The sequence below is a fragment of the Narcine bancroftii genome, chromosome 13, assembly GCF_036971445.1.
Source record: "Narcine bancroftii isolate sNarBan1 chromosome 13, sNarBan1.hap1, whole genome shotgun sequence".
Classification (NCBI taxonomy): Eukaryota; Metazoa; Chordata; class Chondrichthyes; order Torpediniformes; family Narcinidae; genus Narcine; species Narcine bancroftii.
Window position 1 is genome coordinate 7,231,271 of NC_091481.1, and position 16,204 is coordinate 7,247,474.

Consider the following 16,204-nt stretch of genomic DNA (forward strand, 5'->3'; position numbering starts at 1 on the left):
TACGCAGCCACGCTTCATGGCGTATTCATACTGGCCGACGTGCCGGCCCTAGCTTATGGCTCTTACACACACTATTAAGAATCCTGCCATTAACCATGTACTCCACCTTCAAAATACATCATATATATCCAGATTGAACTCCATCTTGACTATATCCTGTTGTCACCTATAACAACCTTCTACATTGTTGACAGCACCAACCTTTGTGTCATCTGCAAACTTATCAATCCATCCCTCCACTTCTTTGCCCAGGTCATTTATAAAAATCACAAAGAGCAGGGGACCCAAAACAGATCGCTGTGGAACTCCACTAGTCACTGACCTCTTGGCAAGTGGACAAGCCAAATCTGAATCCACATAGCTAATGTCCCATACCTCATGACTTTCTGAATGAGTCTATCATGGGTTACCTTGTCAAATGCCCGACTAAAATCCATATACACCACCCTATTTTCATCAATGTCTAAAACATTGCAATAGTATTTTTCTCAACCAACTCTTCTGGCATCCCATTCCATACACCCACCACCCTCTGTAGAAATATGTTACCCTCTCAGCTTCCTGTAAATTTTTCCTCTGGTTACTTATTCCCCTACTCTGGCAAAATGATCTCAGAATTCACCCAATCCTCAGACGGTTTTGTTTCCTGGATTCCCCCAGATCCATTTGTACTGCAACATTTTGGTCTCACTACATGTAAGTAATAATCAGCTTCATATGTTCCCACATTATTCTCCATCTGCCGACGACTTGCCCTCTCTCCAGATCCCTCCATGAATAGAGGTTGTACATTCTCACTTTACATTTTAATTTTTAAATTTAGACATAGAGCAACAAACCCATGCCACCCAATTACATCTGATTGACCTACACTCCCAGTACGTTTTTAAAAATGGGAGGAAACCGGAGCCCTCAGGGAAAACCCACACAGACATGGGTAGAACATACAAACTCCTTACAGACAGTGCAGGATTTGAACTCCAGTCCCAATCTCTGGCGCTGTAACAGCATTGTGCCACCCATGTTCTTAAGAGATTCTGAGTAAAGGGAAAAACCACAGACAACCTCGTCCAACTTTCCTCCGTCCTTCCATGTCATCTATGGCAAACAGATGGTAGTTCTCTACCTCTGGATGAAACATTTATGATGCCATATCCTACTCCAGAAACATTGGTTGACATTTGTGCAGTGCTTTCATTGGCATAAAATGGAAAAAAATAAAAATAACACTCAAAGAAAATTGGGGCATGTACTTACCCCTCCAAACATCATTGTTACTCAACAGATCAGGTAGTATCTACAGAGAAAGAGAAAAGTACAAACACTCAAATAGAGTTAACATTTCTCAGGTCAATTATCTTTCAACAAATCTTTGTCCTTAATTCAGATTTCTACTGCCTGGAGTTTTTTTTAAACCTTTCAACCCCACTTTTTGGGACTGATTTTGTTCTGGGGTCCTGTTGGGTCATGCAAACCAACCCCTCCCCCAATCAACACTTCCCACTATAACCACTTACAGCACAGAACAGTCCAGTTCGGCCCTACTAGTCCATGCCGTAACAAATCCCCACCCTCCTAGTCCCACTGACCAGCACCCGGTCCATACCCCTCCAGTCCTCTCCTATCCATGTAACTATCCAGGCTATCCTTAAATGTAACCAATGATCCCGCCTCAACCACGTCTGCCGGAAGCTCATTCCACATCCCCACCACCCTTTGCGTAAAGAAATTTCCCCTCATGTTCCCCTTATAATTTTCCCCCTTCAATCTTAAACCATGCCCTCTAGTTTGAATCTCCCCCACTCTTAGTTGAAAAAGCCTATCCACATTTACTCTGTCTGTCCCTTTTAAAATCTTAAACACCTCTATCAAGTCCCCCCTCAATCTTCTACGCTCCAGAGAAAAAAGCCCTAGTCTGCACAACCTTTCCCTGTAACTCAGACCCTGAAATCCTGTCAACATTCTCATGAACCTTCTCTGTACTCTCTCTATTTTGTTTATATCTTTCCTATAATTTGGTGACCAAAACTGTACACAGTACTCCAAATTTGGCCTCACCAATGCCTTGTACAATTTCATCATAACCTCCCTACTCTTGAATTCAATACTCCAATTTATGAAGGCCAACATTCCAAATGCCTTCTTCACCACACCATCTACCTGAATATCAGCCTTGAGGGTACTATTTACCACAACTCCTAAATCCCTTTGTTGCTCTGCACATCTCAATAGCCTACCATTTAATGCATATGACCTATTTAGATTTGCCTTTCCAAAATGTAACACCTCACACTTATCTATTAAATTCCATCAGCCATTTCTCAGCCCACACCTTCAGCCTTTCTAAATCACCTTTTAATCTACAGTCATCTTCTTCACTGTCCACAACTCCACTAATCTTTGTATCATCCGCAAACTTGCTTATCCAATTCTCCAACCCTACTTCCAGATCGTTAATATATATAACAAACAATAGTGGACCCAGGACCGATCCCTGAGGAACTCCACTAGTCACTGGCCTCCAAATGGACAAACAATTTTCTACCACTACTCTCTGATACCTCCCATCCAACCATTGCTGAATCCATTTCACTACTTCCTTATTTATACCTAATGCCTCCACCTTTTTTCCTAACCTCATGTGGGGAACTTTGTCAAAAGCTTTACTAAAGTCTAAATAGACAACATCCACAGCTTTCCCTTCATTAACCTTTTTTGTAACCCCCTCTAAAAACTCAATCAGGTTTGTCAAGCATGATCTACTCCTGACAAAACCATGCTGATTACTCCCTATCAATCCCTGTACCTCCAAATATTTGTAAATACCATCCCTCAGAACACTTTCCATCAACTTGCCCACCACAGATGTCAGACTCACGGGCCTATAATTCCCAGGTTTACAATTGGACCCTTTCTTAAACAGCGGAACCACATGCGAAACCCTCCAATCCTTTGGCACTACCCCACTGGCCAGTGACATCCTAAATATCTCTGTTAATGGCCCCACTATCTGTCCACAAGCCTCCCTGAGTGTCCTTGGGAATATTTTGTCCGGTCCCAGAGATATATCCACCTTTATCTTTTTCAACACAGCCATCACTACCTCCTCGGTTATCCTTATATGCTTCATTACCTCCCCACTATTTTTCTTTACCTCAAATGTTTCAATATTTTTTTCCCTAGTGAATACCGAGGCAAATAAATCATTCAAAATTTCCCCCATTTCCTCTGACTTCTCACTCAGCCTACCCTCACTATCTACAAGGGGTCCAATTTTATCCCTCACTAATCTTTTACTTTTAATGTACCTAGAGAAACCCTTTGGATTTATTTTTACTCTGTCTACCAAAGCCTCTTCCTGCCTTTTTATGGCCTTTCTAATTTTTTTCTTAAGATTCCTTCTACATTCCTTGTAGTCCTCTTTCAAATTCTCAGCTCCTTGCTCTTTATACCTCTTGTACACATCCCTTTTTCTCCTAACCAAATTTCCAATATTCCTCGAAAACCAAACCTCCCTATGACTTCCAGCCTTTCCTTTGATCCTCACTGGGACATATCTACTCTGTACCCTCAAAATTTCTTTTTTGAATATCCTCCATTTTTCATTTACATCCTTACCTGAAAATATCCTGTCCCACTCAATACTCCCCAAATTCCATCTTATTCCTTCAAAATTTGCTCTTCTCCAATCCAGAACCTCAACTTTAGGCCCCTCCTTGCTCTTCCCTAAAACTAACAGAGCTATGATCACTAGACCCAATTTGTTCTCCAACAATAATGTCCGATACCTGACCTAGCTCATTCCCTAACAGGAGATCTAGTATTACACCGTCCCGAGTCGGTTCTTCTACTAATTGATTTAGAAAACAATCTTGAACACATTTAACGAACTCTAGCCCATCCAGCCCTCTAACTGTATGGGTATCCCAATCAATGTGAGGGAAATTAAAATCTCCCATAATCTTTACTACCTTATGATTCTCACACATATACGTTATCTCCCTACAAATTTGTTCCTCTAATTTTCTTGGCCCATTTGGTGGTCTGTAATACACCCCTATTAGCACCCTCATGCCTCTTTCACCCCTCAATTCCACCCAAACAGCCTCCCTGGACGATCCCTCCAGTCCATCCTGCCACCTCACGGCAGAAAAATTTTCTCCTTAACAAGCAGAGCAACTCCTCCCCCTTTTTTACCCCCTGATCTATCACATCTAAAACAAATGTATCCTGGAATATTAAGTTGCCAGTCCTGCCCCTCCTGTAGCCAGGTCTCACTAATTGCCACAATATCATGACCCCAAGCATCTGTCCATGCTCTAAGCTCATCTACCTTGTTCACTATGCTTCTTGCATTAAAATATATGCATTTCAGAGAATGGCCCTCACCTATATTCTCTTTTCTACCTTTTACCCTAATCTTCATCCTACCTCTGTTATCGTTATTATTCCTGTCTCGGTGGCCATGCCTCCTTGACACTGCACTCACACTCTGTTCCCCACCCCCCTGCCAAACTAGTTTAAACCTTCCCCCACAGCTCTAGCAAATCTGCTTGCCAGCACATTGGTCCCCCTCCAGTTCAAGTGGAGTCCGTCCCTTTTGTACAGGTCCGACCTTCCCAGAAGAGATCCCAATGATCCAGAAATCTTATCCCTTGCCCCCTGCACCATCTCTTTAGCCACGCATTCATCCTCCTATTTCTGCCCTCACTAGCGCATGGCACCGGCAGCAATCCAGAGATTACTGCCTTGGAGGTCCTGTTTTTTAACTTCCTACCTAATTCCACATAATCCTGTTTCAGGACCTCATCCCCACTTCTAACTAAGTCATTGGTCTCCACATGGACCACGACTTCTAGCTGTTCTCCTTCCCCTTGCAGAATGCTATGAACTCGATCAGAGATATCCCTGACCCTGGCAACAGACCAACCTGGATCTCTGATCTCGTCCCACAAACCTTTTATCTGTCCCTCTGACTAATGAGTCCCCAACTACAAGTGTCCTGTTCTTATCCCTCCTTCCCTTCTGACCCTCAGGGGCAGCCCCCGTGTCAGGAAAGCTGCCAACACATTAAAATACCCATCCTACCCCAGGCACGCACTTTTCTCCCCCTCCCATCAGGCAGAGGATACACAAGCATGAAAACCTAAACCTCTAGGTTCAAGGGCACATTTTTTCCTGCTGTTATCAGACACTTGAATGAACCTCTCCGTCGTAAAAGATGCTGCCATTCCTCTGCTTTACCTGGACTTTGTTGCACTCTGACTCATTCACTTTGTAACTGCACAACCTACAGTATTTAAGTATAGGTTGACTTGCCTCGATAGAACATAAAACAACCCTTTTCACTGTATCGAGGTGCACATGTCAGTAATGGACAGCATAGTTAACGACCCAGGATCAAATCCCGCGCTGTCTGTAAGGAGTTTGTACCTTCTCCCCGTGACTGCATGGATTTTTCCCAAATCCTCTGGTTTCCTCCCACCCTCCAAAACATGGGGTTGTAGGTTAATTTGGGCGTCACAGGTTTGAATAGCCATATTTGGCTTCTACCGTGCTGTAAATAATAATTTTAAAATAAATACATTTAAAACCAGTTCGATTCAATTATTTCGTGAATGCTTCAAGACTTTTCATCCTAGATCTCATGACTCAGAAAGTATGAAAGGAAATACTTTCTCAAATAATGAACTCACCGATACTAACAATTGCAAGACAGTGGCTGCTTTGCACTTTAGGTTTTGAAAAAAATAATTCAAGAGTGATCACATTCTTTTTACATGCTGTAGTCTATGGGTGGGTGTGATACTTGGAGTGAATTCCATAATCAGACATAGGGAACAAAGAGAGACAATGGTTTGCACCACGTTAACCCACTGAGTCAATAAGAAGGACAACTGGTAACATGGAAAAGGGCAGAATAAAATGTTGTATTGGATTTATGTGGGTCAAGGACAAAACTGATCTATACATCATGTCTGCTACTCCAGGAAGATTTGAATAGGATATGTGTGGTCCCAGTAGGACTTATTAAAATAGCTGTTAAAATTATATTCAATATTTTAATAGAATGTGCAATATCTATGGCAGCAGAGGGCAAAATCTTAAAAGAAATTAATAGCAGATTTGTCCCATTGTGTTCATGAGCTGAACAAGTATCTTCCTTTCTCTTTAATTATGCAGATTAACCTTGTTGGGAAATTTTTTGGTAAACCAATAAGGTGATAGATCAGTGCATCGATTATCTGCTAAAAATCTTGCACAAGAAAGCAGAAATAATAAACCTATAAGAGGTGAGTCTTTAATTATATGGGGAATTGAAAGGAACTGAGGCACTTTATAAAAGAAGGTTTAATTGCAAACAGTGCATGGATGTTTTATAGATTGAAACAGCAAAAATAATACTCAGTCATGAAACAGAGGCCACCTGTGCAAGGTCATTGGCAATTGAGCAAAGTTCAAGATTTCTCAGGTTTCTGTTTTAAAAAAGCAGAGGTCTATTCGGAAATAGAATGCAAATGGTATGTTGGAATTAAAGCCCGTCATGGCTTTTAAGAAGGAAATGGATAAAAATTTAAACAAAAAATTAGGATTGGAACCTAATAGTTTACTATTTTACAGAGCTAGCCTGGCAAAAATGGGTCAAATGGCCTTCTTTCATGCTGCAATCTAAGGCCTACAATGTAGCTGCACTTGATACAGTCGGCCTGTGGCAGATGCAGTCCCTGGTTGAAAGTGGCATGACTACCGTACTCATTTCTACAATTTAATTTAGTCATACAGCACAGTAACAGTCCCTTTCAGCCCATGAGCCCGTGCTCCAGGGAAAACCTTCAAACTCCTTACAGACAGCACGAGATTTGAACCCCAGTCCCGACCGCTGGCGCTGCATCAGCATTGCACTACCCGCTACGTCAACCAATTTTGTGACCGTGGGCGGCACGTTTGGCATAACGGTTCTGATTCAAGTTGCCATCCTTTGGTTCTGGAGCAGGAATTGTACCTTATGCTCAAATGAAGGAGCACCTTAATTACAAAATATTACCAAAACTTGTTCTGTATTCTGCTGGGTTTTGTTGCTGGGAGATAACCATGGAGGGTTAAGCCTGATCCTGTCCTCTTCACTGTGGCTTTCCAAGCAAGGCAGCAATGTTACTACCAGGACCCCGGCTGATGTTTTTCTCCCCCATCCCGTCCATGCTAAGGGACCCTGCAGCGTCACAGTGGCCAGAAGCTACAACCGATTACTTCAGCACTGTTAATTGTTCCTGACAAAACTGAAAAGTAACATTCAACAAGTATTATCTGGAATACATTAATAGTACAGGTAGCTCCTGACTTACGACCTATGTGACATACAACTGAAATTTTTTAAAAATTAAAGAAAAAATATAAAATTTAGTGGCTGATGCTGCATTTGACAAACTATAACAGGGACATAGGGCAAGTAAGGGCCAAAATGTGGGTACTTACCTTGTTAGCTCGCATTCCAGGGTCTGCAGGCTGGATGCGGCCCTCTTGATCCTGTGCGCAAGCGCACCTTTGGTTGGCGCATCCACGGTGGATTCGCGAATTGGAGTTCAGTTGTCGCATGCACGAGAATTAAGGGAGTAAATTCAAGGTCGTTATGATGCTGAACTCTTGCACATCCATTAAGGGCCATTGTAGCCCACACCAGCTCGAAGCTACAACACTGTTAACTGATCTTGCCATAACAGAAAAGTAATAATCCCATAACATTCAACATGTATTATATGGAGCACATACAATTTAATAGTATAGAAATGAGAGGAGGCTGTACAAATCACATCACAACTGGCAATGAAACTCATTGTTTGAACCCTGACCTTCGAAAGAGAAATGGGCTTTTATTCAGTCTGACAACGTGTGCTAAAATGGGTCTCCATGGTCAAGTGCTGAAATTTTCACATCGATGGTGTGGTAAGTAAGGGACTGCTTTAGGGCTGTGACATTAACATTGTCTGCTGACCTACTTTTTTTGATTCACATAATTTTTCTTTGGCCTTGAGAGCTTTAAACAAGGACATTGTGCAACAACGTGGCACACCTCGCTATTAAAGTGGAATCTTAAAAATCAGAGAAGGCGTTGAAAAATACACGCAAATTGTTTTGGCTGATCAATAAGCACCGTGTCTTCAATGTTCTAACCCTCCTCTCAGTCAGAGAGAACTGGCTGAGATGGTGGTATTTAAAGGATCGCATGGGTGCATTTGGGCGGAACAGACTTGTGAGCCGAAAGGGGCTTGTTACCGTGCTGTATGCCCAAATTTAAAAATTCACATTCAATAAATGTGAATGGACATTGAGTGATGCACTAAAACACCTGGGCAGCAGCAGAGCCTGCACTCCTCACGTTTAGACCAGCACACACACAGCAGCTCACACCAAGTGTGGCAGGTGGAATGTGACTGCTGCGTCCCCATTGATGCTGCACTGTAATTCATAGCCCCCATCATTCTCCCCAAATGCTGACCGCATTTCATTACTCCACATGCAATAAATCATCTTTCGTAACATACCTGTACAAATTGCAACAACTTTTACATAAAACATAGAATATTTCAGCGCAGGCCCTCGATTACAATTTTTTTCAAAATGTTTGCTTCCTGAGAAAAAAAGGATTATGATAGGCAACTTCAAGCTGAACACAGGTTGTCTGTATTACACAGGAAGATAGAAAAATACTACATTAACATTTATTGAATTTAATATGTTTAATTGCATAATGTACCTCTGAGACAAGCTCTCAGTTTGACTGCACATGTTGCACAACAGATGTGAGAAGCCCAGAGTTTGTCATGGTTACCAATTTTACAACCGAAGTAGAGATCATAGGTTTTCTTAATAAGGGCCATCATGCTGTGTCTTTAAGCCTTAAGCATCTCCTCGCCACAAATGTAACGCAGCTGTGGCAACATTGACAAGACATTTCTGCTGCATTGAATCTTCCTGAAGACAATAAATGCTGTTGTTAAGTGCACTCACTCTGCTATTGCCTGAAGAACATGTGCAGCAACATGCATTCAATCTGTATATGTGAGCTGCTTTTATAGCCTGCCTGCATCTATCCTGACTAAGCATGGCCAGGCCTAAGACAACATTTGCCTAGCACCTGCACTGAGTTCAAGCCCAGGCATGCTTGGACTGACCAAAACAGCTTGCATTGTAGGCAATGTACTAGTAGACTTAAAATATGCCAGGAAATCACAAACATCGGTGATAACTTTAAAAAAAAAGGCATATGATAGGAAAATTAAGCTGATTTTTGTAATCAGTAGCCCAAGATCCATAAAAGTGTTCACGAAGCAAAATCTTCTTTGTCCAGTGTAATTGCCTCTGGGTTGGGACAGAGTCAGAGGTAACCATGTAAACCACAAATGATGCTGTTGAACTTCAAAACCCTGTGTTAACCAACACTTTGGGTTTTTCCACAGCTGGATAAACTAGACCAGTGCCCACTTCCCCTTTTTTCATATAAAGAGGCAAATATATTTCCCTCTAAAGCAAGAAAGTTGACTGATCCCCACATGTAGTATGATACAGCTATTTCCCCAACTGGGACTAGGAAACATTCAAAAGGTAATAAAGAATGGAAGCATTGTAATTGATTTTCTTTTCTTTAGTTTATACAGAGAGAGACATGTCTCCTTACCTTCAGAGTCTATTTTGTGAACTTTTTAGTTTCGTATTAATCATTGTGACTGGTTCGGAATTATATTACTCAACCACTCAGTTTTACTGCTTCATTAGGATCACACGAGAGCCCACACTTCGTAAATCAGTTAAAATAGTTTCTACAAGTTATTCTTTTCATTTATCCCACTGGAATTCCTCGTCTCCAAACTGACGACATCTCCCCTCTCACCGTGTTGATGCTACAAGCACAAAAAAAAGGTACTTTCAAAGGTATGGATAAAAGTTAAATTATGTTCGAGATGGCAGTGAATGGAAATCAAATTGATGGAAAATCTCACTTAAAAGTGCTTGGGTGCACTGTCTGTAGACAAAGACAAGCTACAAATTAAAAATAAACTCTTGCTATTTCTTTTAAGTTGGCTTTAAACATCTTATCCAAAAGCTGATTAGTATGTACAGTCAGAGGCCCAGTATCCGGTATCTACGGTGATTGGTAGATGCCAGAGAAGTGAATTTTCCGGTTGCCTGAGTTTGCGTGGTTGGCGAACTGACAACTGGGGGCACCAATTTTAAACTTCAGTACTTTTTTTTAACCTATTTATTGTCCGCAATTATTTTGCTTGTTGCTTGAGGCTGCCGGTTGCTTGAATTCTGGATAATACGGATTTTACTGTATAATGAACTAATGACCACCATTAGTGGTATCTTGTTTCTGAAAAGCTGTGGAGCTTTCAAAAAGATTAGAATTTTTCTGAAATGTAGAAAAACTCAACCCCAGTTTCTCCTCAATCTCACCACCCTGCACGTGTTTGTTAATTTTACAATCAGAGGTACTGCTTAAAAGCTCTTTACATGTGAACCTAACAGTGGATCACAGGACTAATCTTGACATTGTGGGCTGCAGCCTTGCTGTCAGTCGGAAAGATGAGGATTCAATATACAGTGAAAAAAATGGGAGCCTATATACCAAGCTCACACACTGTTCCAAAAGGGGGCTGCCCGGACTATCAATCTGGATGAGATGTTAAATCAAAGGATACATAAACGGTCTGTTTTAAGCAGTTGGGAAATTACCTCCAAACAGTGGTATAGTTCTGGCAACAGTGCTAACAGTCCTCTGGTGCTATTGAGAGAGAGGCCTAACAGCATAGAAACAGGCAGATTGGTCCATGCCAACCATCCATTTACACTAATCCCATTCTCCCCTGTCTCTACCTCTCATCCGGACACACTCGAGGCCAGTTAACCTCCCAACCCACACATCTTCGGGAAGTGAGAGGACACAGGCAGAAACCCACGAGGTGACTGGGATCCCTTACAAACTCCACACAGTCAGCAGCCAAGGTTAGGATTGAACTAGGGTCGTTGGTGCTCTGAGGCAGTGTCTCTGCTGCCCACTGCAAGGCAACACAAAGCCAGGGTTCATTCTGGTTCTCAGTATTGTGCACATCAGCACATTGCTTCAGAATTTGTTTTCTTCTCTTCCCTGGACTGGTTCCACATTTGTTACTTCAAGCCAATCTTCAGTTCTTGCGACTTCAGGCCACGGAGAGGTGAAACTCACTCAACCACTGATTATAATGAGTAGAAATGTCCTTTTTGGGTAATAATGGGAGAAGTTTACAGTATTCAGGGAACACCGGAGTATCATTTTCAAAACACTCAGCTCATTGGAACTCAGCAAAACATTGCTGTAAACACTTAGTACCCACTAAATTTTGCCGCTGCAAGACCTGCTGAGTTCTGGCATTTCTGTGTTTTTAATTCAACCCCAGCATCTGCAGACTTTTGTGTTTGACCTGATAATTTTCTAACTTATAAATTATAATTATATAACCTATTTTTCAATAATCACCCATTGGACAGATTGCTTCCAAGCTGCTCCCATTATATTGCGATGACACTGTGGAACAGTGTGGCTCCAATGAACAATACCAGATGTAAAATGTTTACCCAGAACAAGCAACAAAGGTTCCCCTCCCCCACCATGAACTTGACAGAAATTCAAAAATCCAAAAATTGAGGTTCATTACACAAAATGATTTCAAGTAGAAGTGGCATATATGAGCTGCTCCATAACATATCCTCCAAAAATAAAACCCAACCCAATGGACTTCCCTCTTCTTTGTAAACTGGAGATCATCCAAAACTCTGTGGTTTGTGCTCAACAAGCACAGAAACCCTGATGCTTAATGTCAGAGCTTCTATTGTGCGATATAATGTTCCACGTTGATCCCAGTTAAACACCGCACCCAGCCTGAAACGCTCTCCATTGTTCATAATCTCTCCATTGCCTCATCCAAACCTCTATTCTGCTCCAATTACAAGCTGGAAAATCTGAGCCCATCCATTCCAGCCACCCAGTGTTCCTGAAGTTCATCTCTCCTCCCAGTTACCAAATCCCAGAATTGACTGTGAAAATGTTGGAGATCAGCCTCCATAGCAACATTTCTACGCTAATGGTATGTGTCAACTTGGTTCAGTAGGCCCTTTTAAACTGGCGTGCAAACTGGGCAATTTGCACAGTTAGCACCCCAGATTGAAAGAGTCCAACTGGGTTAACCCCATCTGAACCCAGTAAAACGTACCTAGGTCTTGTCCAAGGGCAATTTGTAAAAGAAATTGGCTGACCCACTTATTCCGGAGACATCAGCGCTAGCGTGCGTGCGTCACCGCGGCAGCCAGCATCTGAACATCCTTCCTATTCACCATTTGGACGTTGATTCTTAACTTCCGGCAGTACTTCCGGTGAGTATGTGACGTACCATTCACCATGTCATCTCGGGGGCAGGATCCCCCTTAAATCGCCAGGTTGGCGATTTAATGGGTAATCCCCCTACAATTTGAAAGGTGCTAATGACAGCAGGTCTTGCAATAGACATTGTGGGTTCAAGTTTCAGATGAGGCCCATGATGCAATGCTGTGCTGAAAGTTTGCTGCTTCGTTAGAGGGTGACCTCTTAAGGCCCTTCTAACTGTTACAGTTGACTCGATAATTAATGTTCCAATTCCACAATGGCAAGAACAGTGTGTTCCTGATAAACTTCCTCCCTTGAAAACAGTCAACAAAAATGTAACATTATTAAAGTTAGACATACAGCACAGTAACCGGCCACCCGATTACATCCAATTAACTTACCACCCCCTCTACATTTTTAAGGGTGGGAGGAAACCGGAGCCCCCAGAGGAAACCCACGCAGATATGGGGAGAATGTACAAACTCCTTACAGACAGTGGTGGATTTGAACACCGATCACTGGCACTGTAACACAAACTGTACCACTACAAATCTGACATTTGAAGTCCAAAGTACCCAATCAGCTTTGCATGTTTGTCCAATTACATCCAGGTCAATTACCTACATTGACATAAAGTTTTCAACTTTCACATCAAATAGTTTGCCAATTAAAAATGGATCCCTGCCCAGCAAATAAATTGTGTTCTCAAATATTCAATCACACAGGAGAGTTTGAACGAATATCTTAAAGGAAGGTAGAGTGATAAAGGGCTAAAGACATCCAAGAAGTGATTTCCAGAACACTAACGTAAGTTAATAGTCAGTGGTCAGGACCAAAGGGCCAGAGGAGGCTACAGTTATATGGCGGCATGGTTAGCGCAATGCTGTTACAGTGCCAGCCACTGGGGTTTGAATCCAGCGCTGTCTATAAGGAGCTTGTACATTCTCCCCGTGTCTGCGTGGGTTTCCTTCAGGTGTTCCGGTTTCCTCCCACTATTCAAAGGAGGTTGTAGGTCAATTGGGTGGCATGGGGTCGTGGGCCAGAATGGCCTATTACCGTGCTGTAGTTTAATTTCATTATGTCACAAAGGGCAGGATCCAGATGACCAAGGGTTGAGGGTGACAGGCTGCAGACAGGAAGCAGGTGAGTGCTGTCCCACCCAGCTAGACGGTGGGGAGAGGCAATGGGGGAACGACCCTTGCATGTCAGAGTCCAACCAAGCAAAAGGCAAAAGGCAGCGAAGAGAAGTTGGAAATGGAGCCAGTAGTTTTGAGTAAATGAGTATTTTGAAGAGAGGTTCATCGCTGACTCAGTGGTTGAAGAGAGAGCGAATTCAACTTTGTTTATTATCATCGATTGTACAAGTACAACCAGGCAAAGCTTCATTCTCCAGTGCTCGGTGCAAAATTCGCAATCGCACAACCAAATGTAACACACATGCAGGGCAAGTATTCATCTACACAAATAAATAAATAGTTTTATGAATATGAGAGTCTCGGATAGTCAATGTGAGCAGTTCCTTGGGTCGTTCAGCATACTCTCTGCCCGTGGGAAGAAGCTGTTCCTTAGCCTGGTCGTGCTGGCTCTGATCCTCCTGGATCTCTTTCCTAACAAGAGTAACTGAAAGATGCTGTGTTGCAGGGTGGAAGGGGTCCTCAATGATTTTGCGAGCCCTCTTCAGACAACAATGCCGGTAGATTGCTTTGAGTGGAGGGGGGTGGGGGGAGACCCCGGTGACCCAGTACCAAAGTACTATGTGTGTGACTAAGCTAGCTGAGAGACAATGAGCACATCTCTCTTTGACTGAATGCCAGATGGAATGCAAAGTAAATAACACAAGTTGTATTGCTGTGTCGGTGCAATAGACTATTCTAAATGTCATCAGTTGAAATTACCACCAAATAATTGAAATTAATGGAGAACAGTGCCTGAAGTTATGAATGCAGCTTGAACAAAATGTAAGTCTGTCTACAGAAAAGAGATCAGGAATGAATCAAGGACTGTGAACAGCAGATCTTAACTAGACTGGTTTCGTTTCCAACACATCGGAGATAAAAAGAAAATATCTGGGTACACTAGGGAATGATTAATGAGCCGTTGTGAAACTAAATTCACAGCTGCACATTTGAAGCTTAGTGTTCCTGGTGCTTTCTTTCCCGTCAATGATAAACAACTCCCCGTATTTTAATACCAGATATAATTGCTTCTGTTACTATGGGCAAACTGATTGCATGGCACACACAGTTATGCTTCCAATCGTTAACATGTCCCGCTGAGAAAGTAATCCTTTGTACTTCCTGTCATTTTCAAGAGTTTTATTTTCAGTTCCATCCCTTTTGCTTGAGCCAAGCATCTCCAGAACGCAGGTGGGTTTCCGCCCAGTTTTGCTTCAACACCGGGCATTTACTCACGAGTTCCAAGGACGATAGGACCAGTGGCAAGCCTTGCATTTGATGCCTATCCTTTTGACATAACTAGCCCACACCAAGGAGTATTTAAGAGGCAAGCCATATTGGTATGGTTCACTTGTCTCTGGGTTATCAGTCTGGTAAAATTACCATTTCAATCAGGAAGAACAGTTCTCTGCCAAGTTCACTGACATTTATTCAGAATGTGAAAAATGCCCTGGCAGCACAGATTAGAATTGATCACTGGATCACACGGACTTAACTCCCTCTAGATCAGAAGTTCTCAACCTTTCTATCTCCACTCACATCCCACTTTAATTATTCCCTGTGCCAAAGGTGTCTGTGATTAATGAGTAAGGGATTGCTTAAGGTGGGATGTGGGTGGAAAGAAAAAGTTTGAAAACCACTGTTTTAATCGTACCCAATTGACTCATTTTGTCAATGACAATTTTTCTCAAGCAAAATATTTCAGTAACAATTGGGTCTAGAGCAGCGATTCTCAACCTTCCCTTCCCACTTACATCCCACTTTAAACAATCCCTTACTAATCACAGAGGACTGATGGCTTTGGGATTCCTTACAATGGGATGCGAGTAAAAAGTTGAGAACCACTGCTCTAAATAGATCAAGGTTTCTGACTACCAAAGCATTGAGGATTTTGCTACTCACCATCTCTTAGATTTGGACTATCTTTACACTGGTCTGTGTTTGTAGCCTCACTGTTCCATCTATATCTGGGTTCTCCAATTTTTTTTTGATATTGGTACGATTATGGATCCATGATCGGGTAAGGGATGTTCTCAGCCAATTCTCTCCAACCTGTGCAGAGGTGACAACATTTATTTAAAATGTCCAACTAAACAACATCAATCAAGTCCCTGAAATCTTTCTGGGGTGCGCCATCAACTCTTAATAGCTTTTGTTTTGTCCTTCCTTCTCTATGTGACTCCGATACACTCAGTTTAGTCTTTCATTCAACCATTTGTTTCTCTCACCTTAAAAACTCCCAAATTTCTTCAACGCTCTTCAAATATTTACTATTCATATATGAAAAACATCTCAACTGATAACAAATCTTTCTGTGCCGTTTTTATCACAACCTTTGATTGGACTGTTAGATTCACCATTTCTCCATGTTCCCTCAGCAAGGTTAAGGTGGGAGGGGAAACACTTATAAAGGGCAACTTTTTCTCCCACACAGTGTGGTGGGTATTTGGAATGAACTGCCAGAGGAAGTGGTGAAAGTGGAGACAACTGCCACAGCTAAAAAACCATTCGATGGGACAGGAACGGGTTGGAGAGATTATGGGCCAAGCATAGGCAAATGGTGAAGGGGTCGGCATGGAAGGTTTGGGCCAAAGGACATTCTTCCCAAGCTGTGTTTCCTAAATCCTGGCCTGGG

At 42.3% G+C, this 16,204-nt stretch overlaps 1 protein-coding gene across 4 annotated transcripts in view; it reads right to left on the reverse strand.

Annotated features, from left to right (window-relative positions):
* The window catches only part of usp6nl (USP6 N-terminal like), a 955,431-nt gene that overhangs the window by 790,250 nt on the left and 148,977 nt on the right, over positions 1–16,204 (reverse strand). For 2 of the 4 annotated variants that reach the window (XR_011348145.1, XR_011348146.1), the window contains exons 16-18: positions 15,472–15,621; positions 7,474–9,896; positions 1,258–1,297 (exon numbers count right to left, since the gene is read on the reverse strand). The gene's annotated coding sequence lies outside the window, so the exon portion shown is untranslated. The remainder of the gene's footprint in view (positions 1–1,257; positions 1,298–7,473; positions 9,897–15,471; positions 15,622–16,204) is intronic. The other 2 variants (XR_011348148.1, XR_011348147.1) reach the window with 2 other exon arrangements.